Genomic DNA, 15000 nt, shown 5'->3' with positions numbered 1-15000 from the left:
CACAACACATTTAATGGGAATGTATCAGTTTAGTGAAAAAGTATTGGAAAATTTCACGTTGATAAGCTTGAAGCGCTTCGTTTCCACTACAATACGGTGGGGTCAGTATTTCCACTTTGTATATCTAAACGTGGAAACGACGTTTTTGAAGCGCTATATAGCCATAAGGTCATTTCCATATTTCCACAACTAGTTTCCCCCCAGAAATGCTGTTCTGCAGGGAATTCCGCAGTTTGGACTGTTTGCTCCAGATCGGGCTCCCCGGCGGGGGCGCGGCGGAACTTCTCTGCGCGCCCCCCCCCCGGCCGCAGTTAAGCGCGAGGGGCTCGGCCCGTTGGCAAGTTTTAAATGTTGGGTCTGGAACGGGGGAGGGGGGGGAATCTGGAGAGCCACCCTGTGCTTTCTTGACCCTGCCTCAGCAAGCGGTAGAGGGAAAGGAGAAGCTGCGCAGCGCTTGCCACGCTTCTGCTCCTCGTGGCGTTTTGGACAAACTCTGGAGGGTAAGGGGGGGTTGCTGCTTTTCTTTAATTGTGGTAATTGGTTTTCTCCGATGGCTTGCGCGCGCGCGCTCTCTCGCCCTGTCGGCGAAGCGGATGCTGCTTTCCAGTCTGCTCCCCCCGCCCCCGCCCCCGCCCCGGGGCCTGGCAGGGCGCCAAGTGCGGGCGCAGCGCCTTGTGCCTCCCAACGGCTTCCCCCTCCTGTGACTGCACCTTCCCGGGCGCAGCCGCCGCCGGGGGAGAGGGGAGGAAGAGCGGGTGCTAGCGCCCCAACCCCCCGCCCAATAAATCCCAGGGGGAGGCAGAAATGGCAGCAAGATGCAGTATCTGCCCTAGCCCCGGCGGCGCGTGACCGCCCTGCAGGCGGCTCGGCTGGACTGACGCGCTCTGTTCTCGCTGCCTCTTCCCCGGCACGCACAGCTTGCGAGCGCCCGCGGTAAGTGGGGCGAGGGGGTGGGGGTCCCGGCTCAGGTCTGTGGAGCCGGCACGTTCCCGCCGAGCCTCGCTGCGCGGGTGTGTGTGTGTGTGTGTGTGTGTGTCGGGGGGGGGGGGCAGGCTCCGCGTGGCTGCGAATGGCGCGGGAGCCGAGCTCCCCTCCACCCGGGCATTGCTCAGAGGGAGTCCAGGCACCTGGGATCCAGAGAGAGCGGACGACCCCAGCTTCGGCCACAGGCATCAGAAGCAAGGCAGAAAGGTGCCATGCCTGGAAGTGGCGGGCTCTGGATTTATAGGCGCTGCTGGTCGGTGATTATTTTGTCCTGTGGGTGACTTGTAGCTATTCTGCGGGGGGTGAAGTAGAGGGTAGAGCGTTTAAATGGGACTTGCCCGCATGGGCAAGCAGCGGGGTGAGTAAAAGCAAACGCTGCTGCACAACTTATTTTAGCTTTATCCCTGCACACGCAGGTCTCATCACCAACAGGTCCAAATGCATCCGATGAAGTGAGCTGTAGCTCACGAAAGCTTATGCTCTAATAAATTTGTTAGTCTCTAAGGTGCCACAAGTACTCCTTTTCTTTTTGCGAATACAGACTAACACGGCTGCTACTCTGAAATCAGGCACCTTTGAGTGACAGCAGCGTCCAGCCCCACCCTAAGCCCAGCAGCTAAAGCGGTCCTGTGATTTCTCTTGGTAGAGTTATCCTGGGTTACTGCCAATTATCCTGGGTTACTGTCAATTTCTGATTGGTAACAGGGTTCATATGAGGATATCAACACGAGGCCCTAGGCTAGGGGAACCTTGATAAAGTGAAATAAAACCATCTGGTTTGAACAAGGAAATGTTTTGGTGCCCTCAACAATGGTCTCTAGGGAGATGTTTTTAGGTTTTCCAAACTCAAGAGACCCCCTGAAGGCAAATACAAAAATTGCACCTGTATGTATCTTTTCTCAAGGGATGACTTGTTACATACGTGGAAATCACCTCATTGTAGCACAGTTAGCAGGACTTTAGACAACGGGTCTGTTGTTCATTGAGAGAGATTTGGGTATTGGGGAAAAAAGTAGCTTTGATCTTTTTTTTTTTTTTTTTTTCCTTTCTGAATCATGTGTTTCCCCAGAAAATTAGAAGAAGAAAGCACTTTTTTTTCCCCCAAGTGGAAACTACATTATAGCTAAAATGTAGTGAGAATTCCTAGTCTATTCCAAACTGTGCTTAGAAACTAATATGTAGTCCAGTAGAGATACTGTGTTACTGACAACGTTTAAGTTTTTGAAATAAACAATGCAATAGAAAATAAAGCAATAGCATTGTGAAACTTATAATTTATCCATTTAATGTCAATTTTAATCTATTTTAACATTCCCATTTTGGTGGCTTTTAAATAGTAAGTACACTAAGTAAGGAGTTTTAAATTAGAGAGATTTACAAAACCATTAACTAACATTGTCTTAGAGATATTCAAAAAGATTTCTGGTTAACATTTCTGTGCATTCTATAATGTATAGTAAACATAGTTTTAATAGTTGCTTACTCAATACGTTTCTGTCAATACTAGGTTGATAGTTAGCCCTCATATTGGCTTGCCAACATGATGTTTTAACATATCATATGAATATAGAATTAATGTATTTGCAGTCACCTTTCACATCTGAGATACATATCTAAAATATAACTGAGGCTGATACACAAAAGCATAGTAGTTCTGTTCCTATTAACAGTCTTCTTTTAACTGGATTTGATTATAAAATGCTCTTCAGTGGATCAACTCCTGTAATCTTTATTCACATGGGTGAGATCTGTATGCATGAGCAGGAATTCACAGGATGGGGTTGTATATTTCCATTTTTGTGTGTGCAGTCATTGATGATTTTGACAAGTTATAACAAATCTGATAATTTTATGAAGGTTGAGTGGTTTAATACTCCTCAAGACCACATTAATCTGGTGAATGTCTGTGTTTTTAATACTGTGAAATCACCAATAGCAGACAGCTTTACAAAGGGCAAAAAGTGCATCAAGGAAATGATAGCCTTTATCGTCTTAATAATTTCCAGCCAGCCTGCTTTTAAGTATTTCATTTTAAGTTACAGGAAACAATCAGTGATTACATTTACCAGCACAACTGAACAATATATGTTATTTTATAATATCCCATAGTAATCTATTAATATTTTATTTATTGTGAAACATTGATTGATTGGGGTGTGATGTTTGTACCACTCACTGCTGAATGGATAACTTGATGCTTAGTCTTCAGTTCTCTCATTAATTAATAATCTAATTGTAGGAAAAGGATGGAAAGAATATTGAACGAAGAGTTGTTCCCAGTGGACTTGGAGAGGAATTCACTTTAAAGTAGAACAATATTTTAACCATTCTGGCCATAACTTTTTACCTGCAATCAGGGCCAGATTTTCAAAACAGCTCTGCTCCTATTTTAGCACCAAAATAAATAGCCAGATTTTCAAAAGAATTCCTCACATTAGGTTCAGAGTTCTTTCTCTCTCTCTTTATTTTTAAGCATGGCCATAAGTGCCACAGTCCGAGGTCGTCAGTGTGGCACAGAATTTGGCTCCAATTTGTGGGTGCTAAGCTCTTGGAAAAACTCACTGAACTCTTTTGAAAATCTGATCCCACAGTTGTAATCAGTTTTCTCCCCTTACTAATATGTATTCTGGAGGAGACTCTCTTTTTTTTTTTTTTTAACAGCAGGTAGAATTGTAGGAGTAAAATATAGCAGCTGTAAAGAGAGCCAGTAAAAGTATTTAAATTGTTTATGTGGAAAGCCAGCAGATTTAATGTTCTATAGCTATACCATAAACGGTTATGAAAAAGTATTAGAATTGTAATAGAAAATGTAAGTAGCTCTTAATTGCTGAACAAAAACAATAGATAATGAGAAAAAATAGCCTTTTCTTGCTTTAACCATACATTTGGGGAAATGTTGTAAAGGATAGTAATTGGGGAAAAAAATAGATTGAGCCAGATCCTGAAACAATGTCAATTTGTACCAACAAAGGTTCTGGCCTGGTTTGAGTTTTCTTCGCTTTAGAGCAGTGGTTTTCAACCTTTTTCATTTGGGGACTCCTAAAAAGTTTCGAATGGAGGTGCAGATCCCTTTGGAAATCTTAGACATAGTCTGTGGACCCCCAGGGGTCTGCGGAACCCAAGCTGAAAATCACTTCTTTAGAGCATCAGTTTTCCTAGTTAATGAACTAGCAAAAACAAAAAAAGGTGTGGCACCTCTGAAGAACAAAACTGAGTATTTTCATAGAATATCAGGGTTGGAAGGGACCTCAGGAGGTCATCTAGACCAACCCCCTGCTCAAAGCAGGACCAATCCCCAATTTTTGCCCCAGATCCCTAAATAGCCCCCTCAAGGATTGAACTCACAACCCTGGGTTTAGAGTAGCAGCCGTGTTAGTCTGTATTCGCAAAAAGAAAAGGAGTACTTGTGGCACCTTAGAGACTAACAAATTTATTTAAGCATAAGCTTTCGTGAGCTACAGCTCACTTCACTGGATGCAATCATTGGAAAATACAGTGGGGAGATTTTTATATACACACACAGAGAACATGAAACAATGGGTATTACCATACACACTGTAAGGAGAGTGATCACTTAAGATGAGCTATTACCAGCAAGTAGGGAGGATGGGGGGAAGGAAGAAAACCTTTTGTGGTCATAATCAAGATGGGCCCATTTCCAGCAGTTGACAAGAACTTCTGAAAAAAGAAAAGGAGTACTTGTGGCACCTTAGAGACTAACACATTTATTTGAGCATAAGCTTTCGTGAGCTACAGCTCACTTCATCGGATGCATTCGGTGAAAAATACAGTGGGGAGATTTATAAATTATATAGATTTATAAATCTCCCCATAGTATTTTCCACAGAATGCATCCGATGAAGTGAGCTGTAGTTCATGAAAGCTTATGCTCAAATAAATGTGTTGGTCTCTAAGGTGCCACAAGTACTCCTTTTCTTTTTGCGAATACAGACTAACACGGCTGCTACTCTGAAAGAACTTCTGAGGAACAGTGGGGGAGGGAAATAACATGGGGAAATAGTTTTACTTTGTGTAATGACCCATCCACTTCCAGTCTCTATTCAAGCCTAAGTTAATTGTATCCAGTTTGCAAATTAATTCCAATTCAGCAGTCTCTCATTGGAGTCTGTTTTTGAAGTTTTTTTGTTGAAGAATAGCCGCTCTCAGGTCTGTAATCGAGTGACCAGAGAGACTGAAGTGTTCTCCGACTGGTTTTTGAGCATTGGCCTGCTAAAAACCATTCAAACTACTGAGCTATCGCTCCCCTCCCCCTCCCCCCCCCATAATAGGAAAGCTTTAGAAATTATGGAACAGAGTCTGATTTGAATTATCCCCCTGTAAATCACAGTGAGGTCTACTGTGAAGTTACTCTACATTTATACCAATGTGAGTGAGTTCAGAACCCAGACTTACATATGGAGAACTAGCATAGTTACATTAGAAGTAAAGCCACTGCGTCATATTTTGATCTCATTGAAACCAGTTTTAAACTGATTTAACACCATTATCTTCAGGCCAGTTTCTTCTGGTTTACACTCATGTAAGTAAGATCAGGAATTATTTCAAAAGTCCTGGTCACAATGACTTGATCAATTGTACTCTCTTTATTTTTAAGGTTGTATTAATGTTTGCTGAATGATGAGAAATGATGATTATCTGCCTACATCTGTGGTCCAGTAATTAATCAGAACTCACTGACACTATGCACAAAGAATAGAAATGAAAATTCCTCACTGCATGTCTGGAAGTATGTCCTTTGTGGGGTGTTTGCTTTTTCTATGACTTCTTAGTGGCATGAAGATTAAATAGCTAATGCTCTTTGAAGATGAAAAATGTAATGTTAGGGTAACTATAATGCAGAATTATTGTTAAGTTTTTATTAAGGGAAACTGGTTGTGTATTCACTAGTTTGAAGATAAGAATTTAACATTGTCTACAGATGATTGTTAAAAGATGTTTAAATTGTGCATTGAAGTGTGTGCAGAGTGGCCGGTTGGTGTCTGATTCTGTGGAGGACCATTAATAAGGACCAGCTTGTTTCTAAACCATCTGGTGCTTTTGGAATTTGTTTGTATGGCATGGGGGTAGAATGGAGTTGAAAGGGGGAATTGTAGTGTAAGGTAAGATCTTGTCATTGTTCCTTTAAACCACCATGCAAATACATTTGCATTTAGAATTTTCAGGCAAGCCAAAATGTAGGACTAGTACTGAATGGTAAATGAAATCTGACAGCTAAATCAGAACATGACACATAAGGATCTTGAGATTTCCTTACTAGAATAATCTTTCTGAAAAATTTTGCTTGGAATGAATGTGGTCCTGGTTAAAAGCTAGTTCAAAACAATGGCGGGTGGAAAAAAATGAGGCTGGAATTTTATTCTGTTTAAAATCTTTCTCCACTTCAAAGGTGTTTACACCTTTGTTACCTTTCCTGTCTGAAAAATGGGGCTAATGTTACTGACCTCTGTGGCAAAGCACTTTGAGATCTACTGATGAAAAGCAATATATATGTGCTGCATAGTTTTATTTATTTATTATTACCTTGTGATGTCTGGAAGATTCACAAAGGTTGTAGGAATGAAGACCCATCTTTACTCATCAGACAGTCATATAGTGCAGGCAGCCACAATGCACTCCTTTATGTTGATCAGGATGAAACTCAATCTGCCTGAGAGACTAAAAGATGATTTGAACCTTATTTTGATTAGTGAGAGATACTATATATCACTGCATAAAATCTCTTACTCTGTATGTGTGCACAAATGAAGCAGCAGATTTTATGGGAAACTTGGTAGTGTAACTCCTAGATAAGAATAATGTTTCTTTGCAGTCTTGCCACCATCATGCAAAAACCAAGATGGTGACACTAAAAAGGGTTCATTTTGCTCTTTCCTGCTCAGAACTTCAGTCTGTGGATATTTCCATTGAGAAACAACATAGACCTGAAGTGAACTGAAGTGTAGAAATAAAGGCACAAAAATAACATTTAAAGAAAATTAACACACATACTTAATGTGAAGGAATACCCTGGGAAATAATAGTGCTGAAAGAGTCCTGAGGGTTGTAACAGAGAACAAATTAGACACGAGTTTGCAATACCATTCGGTGGCAAAACAGGCTGATGCAATTATCCACCACATCATTATTATGAACCGGGGGGACAACAGGCTCTTCGGGTTTTGAGTGGATGCATTTGGGACACTGTATTAAATTCAGAGCACTTAGAGATACTAGTAAATTGAAGGCATTTGAAAAAAGATCAATAACACTGGTTAGGGGACTGAAGGGACTGATTTATGAGGAAAGATTAAAAAATGAATCTGTATAGATTGACTAAGAGGTGATTAAGATGGACTTAACAGTTTACAGTTTTTGGTATAGATACTAAAAATAGAGAAATTATTTAGCATTGTATAAGGGGGTATAATTAAGATTAATGGGCTAAAAAAGAAAATGTAACTTGAATGTCAGAAAAGCTTCCAGACATAGGAATTATTCAGCTGTGGAATAGTCTTCTGAGGGAAGTGGTGGTAACCTCCTTGCATGGGTTATTTAACAGTAAACTGCATGGAACTCTGGGAAATATACTGTAGGTGATAATAGAATCCTATGTAATGACACTCCTGGCTAGGTCATCTTTGGGGACTGAGCTGGAGACTCTGCATCTAAAAGCATAAGCCTCTACTGCTTGAACTAAGTGACCAGATTCACTAGCTTAGAGGGAGTAGTAGACTCAAACATCAAGAGGTGGCCTAATCAGAGACAGGGTGTCATAATGCATTAGCGTGGGCAACACTTGCAGAAGGAGGGAGATGGAGGGGATGAACAAATAGATATTTTCTATATCTATCTCCTAATGTCCTATAACTCAACAAATGTATGTTTGCTTATATAGCTGGCAATTGAAATGGGTGTCATTACTCCATATGACAACTATTGCCTTATCATGTGTCCCCATTTGGTTTTCATGAGTGGGAGGAAAGGGGAGGAGAAGCTGCTATATAATGAATGGTTATTGCAGGTCAGGATTGAGATACTCAATGATTCTATTATACCCTTTGCCCCAAGTAGAATTCTTCCACCTGAAGAAAATCTAGAAAGTAGCTGTTTCTTGAGCATCTTACTCCAAGTTCCAGCCAGTAGTGGCAAAAGAAGCTGGGTGTTACTGTTGGATGATACCTTTTTCCTTTGTTGATTGCTTTATAAATTAATCTTTGTACACTTGCTGAAACTTGAGAAGCAACTAATAGATTCAGAGATTCCAAGTCCAGAAGGGCCCACTATGATCATCTAGTCCGATTTCCTGTAAAACACAGGCCACAGAACTTCTCCAAAATAATTCCTGGATCCGATATTTTGGAAAAACATCCAATCTTGATTTAAAAATTGTCAGTGACTGAGAATCCTCCATGACCTTTGCAAATTGGTCTAGTGGTTCTTTACTTTCACGGTTAAAAATTTACACCGTATTTCCAGTCTGAATTTCAACCTCCAGCCATAGGATCACATTATACCTTCTCTGCTAGATTGAAGAGGCCATTATTAAGTATTGGTTCTGTATATAGATTTACAGAACCAGAGGTTTCGAAATGTCAGTTAAGAATCCAAAGGTTGTATCCAATCTTTTTGAGCTTTGTCTATATGGACAAAATTGGCTTTACATTATGCTTCTGAAATTCTCTAATTTATATAATCCAACTCTGAGTCAGTTTTCCACTGTACAACTTGTCCTTTTATTATTATTATCAAATAATTACTCTGGGTAGACAGGTTTCGGAGTAGCAGCCGTGTTAGTCTGTATTCGCAAAAAGAAAAGGAGTACTTGTGGCACCTTAGAGACTAACAAATTTATTAGAGCATAAGCTTTGCATCCGATGAAGTGAGCTGTAGCTCACGAAAGCTTATGCTCTAATAAATTTGTTAGTCTCTAAGGTGCCACAAGTACTCCTTTTCTTTCTGGGTAGACATGCTCTTAAGTGTTTGTTTGTATTTGACTTTGTTTTATATTAGACTTTGCTATATCTCTTTTTTGCATGCCTTATTGGGGAATTTGTTGATTCTGCTCCAGGATAATTTTATGGCCACTAATATTGTGTACAGTTATGCATGCAAGATAACAAGCTAAGGGTAATTGGAGTATATTATTTCAGTGTGTAAAATAATTGTCATGTGGTCAAGAAGGAAATTTTTCATTCCGTGTACAGCATTGCACAACTTGTTGGACGCATTGTGAGTTCCTTTAAATTTTTCTGAAGCCTCAGGATTGCCCCTGCCCGAGACAGGATACCAGACTTATATTGGTCTCATCTGATATAGCAAATTGTATGTTCCTGTGTCTTATGCTATTTTAGAGGCAATTTTTTTGCATTGGTAATATGCTGTTATCTGTCTTGCCCACTGTCTACTTTTATTAAATCAAGTGGATTCAGCTTCCTTTCTTGGGAGTATTCACAGCAGCCGCTGGGAAATGTACTTGAGTTGTGGAATTGATATCACCTTGGTACAACTTACTCTACCCCAGATGCTGAAGTTAAGTGGCTCCCATTTTGTTAGATCTTGTGAAGATTTCTGGTACTTATGAGTTCTAATCCCATCTCTCTAACGGATTTACTCTGTGCAATGAGATTCTGATACCCTTACTCATGTGGGGTAGCACTTTACTTCACAAGTGGTCTTTTTGACTTCAGTGCAGCCAACTGAGAAATAAGATACTATTCAATATGAGTAAGAATATCAGAATATGACCCTTCAGATATCTGAATCTGGCCCTTCAGTTGGTCCAATAAAAGATATTATGTCACCCACCTTGTTTCTTTTATGTCCCGGGGCCGGCATGGATACAACACTGCATACAATTTTCCTGCCCAACAGGAGTGCTTTAGGATTAATCAATGAATATTTGCACAGCACTTCAATAATGTAAAGAGCTAAGTGTTCGGCTCTTTCCATGCTATAATTACCCATTCCCTTGTCCCTTTTGTAACATTCTGTCTGCATTAGTATCTGATACTTCCCCTTATATAATTACAGACAATGTATGCAGAGTAGATTCCTTCTTTGCTGATTATTTATTCTGGATCTCAGGGCTCTTAGCTGAGGAAAACGTATACAGGTCTCTAGGAATGGAAGGGGAAATCATCCAATTTAAAGAGGTCATATTATAACATCTGAATTAAATGCACTCCAATGTTGCGCTTTTACTAAAACATCTCATTTCCCATGAACATTTGAAATTCTAAAGAGTCTAAGCAGACAGGGTTTTACCTTTCATCTGCCTACTTAGGTTATGAGGAGATGCTTATTCTCGCACACACTTTTGTAACTCTCTCATCCCAATGACGGACTGGTGAATGCTTAGGTGTAAGTATTCCCCTACTGTGGTCTAGCTTGATTGTTTTGGGTTGTTGTTTTTTAATAGTTTTTCTAGTTAAAGGAGTATCGAATTGTATAGTGACAAGATGAAAATCACAAGTATTCACACCGATCTCCCTTTGCTGCGTATTCATGTGAAGAATTTGGAAGGTTCCATGGCCTGAGTTATGCGAAGGTCTGACTAGAAGATCATAATGCCCTTAAAATCTATGAATCTATGAAGCATGAACAATTATATAGATCTACTAACATTACTCATAATTGCCTTGTTGAGCCTGGACTGCAAGGTTTATGGAGCATTCTGTATCCAGTCACTGGAGGCTACTGTCTGGATTATGATTTTCGTATTCAGAATCACAGTTTCAGGTGTGGAAACAGAGATGCTTGAACCCAGGTCCTCTTCTAATCATTCCACACTTGTTTATTCTTCAGTTTTGCATTATAGATATGCTTTTATTATAGAGTGAGAATGCGATTCCGTTGAGAATTTTTTTCATCGGTCAGTATTAGTATGTCCTTTTAAAAGGACAATAGAAGAACCCTGTAAACATTTTGCATTTGAATGCTCTTGACCAAATTCTGTGCTGCCTTGCACCCTATATAATCCCATTGACTTCAGTGGAATTTAATGAAATCTAAATCAGTGCAGAACAAGCTTTTTGGCTAGATGTTGCCTGTGCTGTGCTGGTGCACTTGGCGGGAAGAGTGAGAAGGGGGTGCGCTACTCTGCTGATTCATTCACTAGCAACTCCAGAGGAGCATTTCTGGGCCCCAGCCAGCTCGTGTGCATGCCGCCATCACCAGTATATGCTAAGTGGGGCACACACTGCTTCTTTTCATAACAGTGGTGAAATGCAGCCCATTGCACATCTGGTGTATTCTGCCCAATCTTTCAGGATCCCCAGAGCAGTGGACACATGTAATAGAGACCTGCTGTTCCTCACTGCACTTACCAGGGAAGGATTTGGCCCATAGGTACTGCCAAAAGGAAATGACACATCTTTAAAATCTAGTAAGCTGAGACTGGGGTTTATACTCATTTTCACTGCTCAGCGATATGCAGACAGAAGCGGGCTGCATAGTCTAGTGTGCTAATACAGCCTTCCATCCTGGGATTGTCTATGCAAATTCACACTTAGATAGCAAGGAGCTATGAGCTAATATGGTCTTAGTTGCGGGGGAGCGGGGAAGGTGGACATTTGTCCATATAAAACCACCTTACGACTGGCAGCCAGTGTTCCAGGAAAAATCCTACATTGGAACTATAGGGGGGTTGCGGGTTGGGAGAACCAAGGTTCACTTAGAATCATAGAATATTAGGGTTGGAAGGGACCTCAGGAGGTCATCTAGTCCAACCCCCTGCTCAAAGCAGGACCAATCCCCAATTTTTGCCCCAAATCCCTAAATGGCCCCCTCAAGGATTGAACTCACAACCCTGGGTTTAGCAAGCCAATGCTCAAACTACTGAGCTATCCCTCCCCCCCCCCCCTTGTAGAGCTTAGTATGTGTAGGGTGTATTTTTTGGTATGTATGTGTATTTTTAGGCAGTGCGGCTTAGTGAGCTGAGACTCAAGAGACCTGGATTCTATTCTGGCTCTGACACTGGCTTGCTGGGTGACCTTGGGCAAGTCACTTCACAGCTCTGTGCCTCAGTTGCCCCATTTGTGAAATGGTGATAATGATACCGACCTCCTGTATAAACTTCTTTTAAAATCTACTGATGACAAGCACCATATAAGATCTAGCTATTGTATGTGGGATGCTGGCACAACAGCTGTTTGTGCTGCCACTAATTCTAACTATTGTTACTCTGTTCCTGGGCACCAAAGTCACATGCCCACATGTAAGTAAATAACTCACAGACTTTAGGCTTGATGTTTAACTACATCATATCTGCCAAGCTGTGTTTTGTACATTCTCCACTCTGCCTCTATGAATAGGACAGTAACACAGTGAATGTTTCAGAGTAGCAGCCGTGTTAGTCTGTATCCGCCAAAAGAACAGGAGTACTTGTGGCACCTTAGAGACTAACACATTTAATGGTGAGTGTTGTTAACCTGGCAGAGTGAAGAACAGGAAATGCAAAGGAATTAGTGTATTTTGGAGAAAATGATATATCAGAGGTACAGTATGCTGTGCTGAAACAAGGTGAAAGCATAATGTGACTGGGCAATTGTCGTGCTATAAAAAGTCTGGAACAACTTTTGAAGAAAGAGATAATTGCGGGTTGAGCTTTAACAAGCAGCCCTGTGTTTTGTTGACTCTGTAACAAGGCCCATATTTTCCTTCTTTGAAAACATAGTAAAAAGCCTTAGGCGTAGTACTGACACAGGTTCCTTAGAGAGACTTCAGAACAGCAGTCAGTTAAAATTTTCATTTATTTCCCTTGCTTATTAACAAGAATCCATTTATAGTCCTGAGGGTGTTGGTATGCAGCCTCTCTGAATTGTTGATTTGGCTCTGCATTGCTAATGATGCTGGAGATGCGTGTAGTTTAATTCCGAAGCTGCTAAGAAAGATTTTAATGGGCTGGGGGACACAAGTGGTGTGTTGTATGCGTGCTGAGAAAGCCCAGGAGTTGGAGTAATCTGAATATATGCTGTGAAGTATTAGTCTCACTCTGTAGAGTACCACCTCTGTATTTAGAATATTTAAGTGCATTATTCAATTTCTGTGACCTTAAGCAGAACTGTGCGCTCTCTTTTTGGTTGCTTACATTGGAAATTTTACTACCTGGTGCTGGTGTTGATGCTACAAGCACTGGTTGCTGCTGCTCATCTGTGTTTTATTTCCTAGTAATTCACTTCTTTCCATTCCAGACTTGTAGATGACTTTAGTAAGGTTTTGCTCTTTTTGGCTATACTTATCTGTTGTCAATTTTATATAGGAATATAAATTATAACACCATGTGAATTAGGATGCCAGGTTAGCCTTAGGTCAAATTAGGCCTGAATAAAGACTGGGAGTGGTTGGGTCATTACAAAACCTAAACCTAATTTCCCACATACTAATTTCCTCCTACTGTTACTCACACCTTCTTGTCAACTGTTTTTGAAATGGGCCACTCTCATTACCAATGCAAAAGTGATTTTTCCTCCCTTGGTATCCTCCTGTTAATTGAATTATCTCGTTAGACTGACCTCCCACTTGGTAAGGCAACTCCCATCCTTTCATGTGCTGTGTATTTATACCTGCTACTGTATTTTCCACTCCATGCATCTGATGAAGTTGGTTCTAGCCCATTAAAGCTTATGCCCAAATAAGTTTGTTAGTCTCCAAGGTGCCACAAGGACTCCTCATTGTTTTTGCTGATACAGACTAACCAGCTACCACTCTGAAACTTGTTAGGGATTGTCTTCAATAGACTCTTATACTTCAAGATATTTAGCAAGTTTGTAAAGGCTAGTCTGGACACTGCCCACCGATTGATCCAGTTTTTTCTTTATCCTATGCTGATCCTAGGGGTAAAAAACAACTATTTGTAGCCTTGAGGAAACATGTGGATAGTGTCCACGTTAGTATTTACAAACATGTGACCTAGAGCTGGCTGGGAACCAGATTTATCATTTCACAGGTAATTCCGTGATTCAAAAAAAAAAAAAAATTCCATTCTGAAAAGGGGGGGAGGAGTCAAAATTTCCCGCAAAAAGATATTCCAAAACCAATTAGGTTTTGGTCAGTTAAAACATTTCATTCTGATTTTAACCATTTTAAACTTAAAAACAAAAAAATTATATACAAAATAATGAATTTCATTTTGAACAGTTTGTTTGAAACAAAAAATAAAACCGTTCTGTTTTGACATTATGAAAATCCTTTGTTTTGTTTTTTTCTGAACAAACTTTTGCCAAAATTGAAACTTCTTGAAATGTTTTGGCTTAGATGAAAACAGCACTTTTTTTTTGTCAAAAAACTGTTTTGATGAAAAATTTTCTGACCAGCTCCAGTAATAATTCCAATTGTTGTGTGGTGTGTGGTTGCTGGTGAGTGTGATGGGTCGTCCTTTAGTGACTTTGTCCTCACCCATAACTATTTTACATTTGGGGACAATGTATACCTTCAAATCAGCGGCACTGCTATAGGTACCCGCATGGCCCCACAGTATGCCAACATTTTTATGGCTGACTTAGAACAACGCTTCTTCAGCTCTCGTCCCTTAATGCCCCTACTCGGGCTACATAGATGACATCTTCATCATCTGGACCCATGGAAAAGAAGCCCTTGAGGAATTCCACCATGATTTCAACAAAATCCATGATGATTTCCACCATCAACTTCCGCCTGGACCAGTCCACACAAAAGATCCATTTCCTGGACACTACAGTGCTAATAAGCGATGGTCACATAAACACCACCCTATACTGGAAACCTGCTGATGGCTGTACTTACCTACATGTCTCCAGCTTTCATCCAGATGACACCACACGATCCATTGTCTACAGCCAAGCTCTACGATACAACCACATTTGCTCCAACTCTTCAGACAGAGACAAACCCCTACAAGATCTCTATCAAGCATTCTTACAACTACAATACCACCTGCTGAAGTGAAGAAACAGATTGACAGAGCCTGAAGAGTACCCAGAAGTCACCTACTACAGGACAGGCGCAACAAAGAAAATAACAGAACGCCACTATCAATCA

General features: G+C 40.7%; 1 protein-coding gene across 2 annotated transcripts in view; it reads left to right on the top strand.

Moving 5' to 3' along the window:
- The first annotated feature begins 611 nt into the window (after window positions 1-611).
- Window positions 612-15000, top strand: part of PRR5 (proline rich 5) — a 137041-nt gene continuing 122652 nt past the window's right edge. Inside the window, exon 1 of one of the 2 annotated variants that reach the window (XM_038385638.2) lies at window positions 612-933. The gene's annotated coding sequence lies outside the window, so the exon portion shown is untranslated. The remainder of the gene's footprint in view (window positions 934-15000) is intronic. The other variant, XM_038385653.2, reaches the window with a different exon arrangement.

This window comes from Dermochelys coriacea, chromosome 1 (genome assembly GCF_009764565.3).
Source record: "Dermochelys coriacea isolate rDerCor1 chromosome 1, rDerCor1.pri.v4, whole genome shotgun sequence".
NCBI lineage: Eukaryota > Metazoa > Chordata > Testudines > Dermochelyidae > Dermochelys > Dermochelys coriacea.
This window is presented reverse-complemented; position numbering and strand designations above follow the sequence as displayed.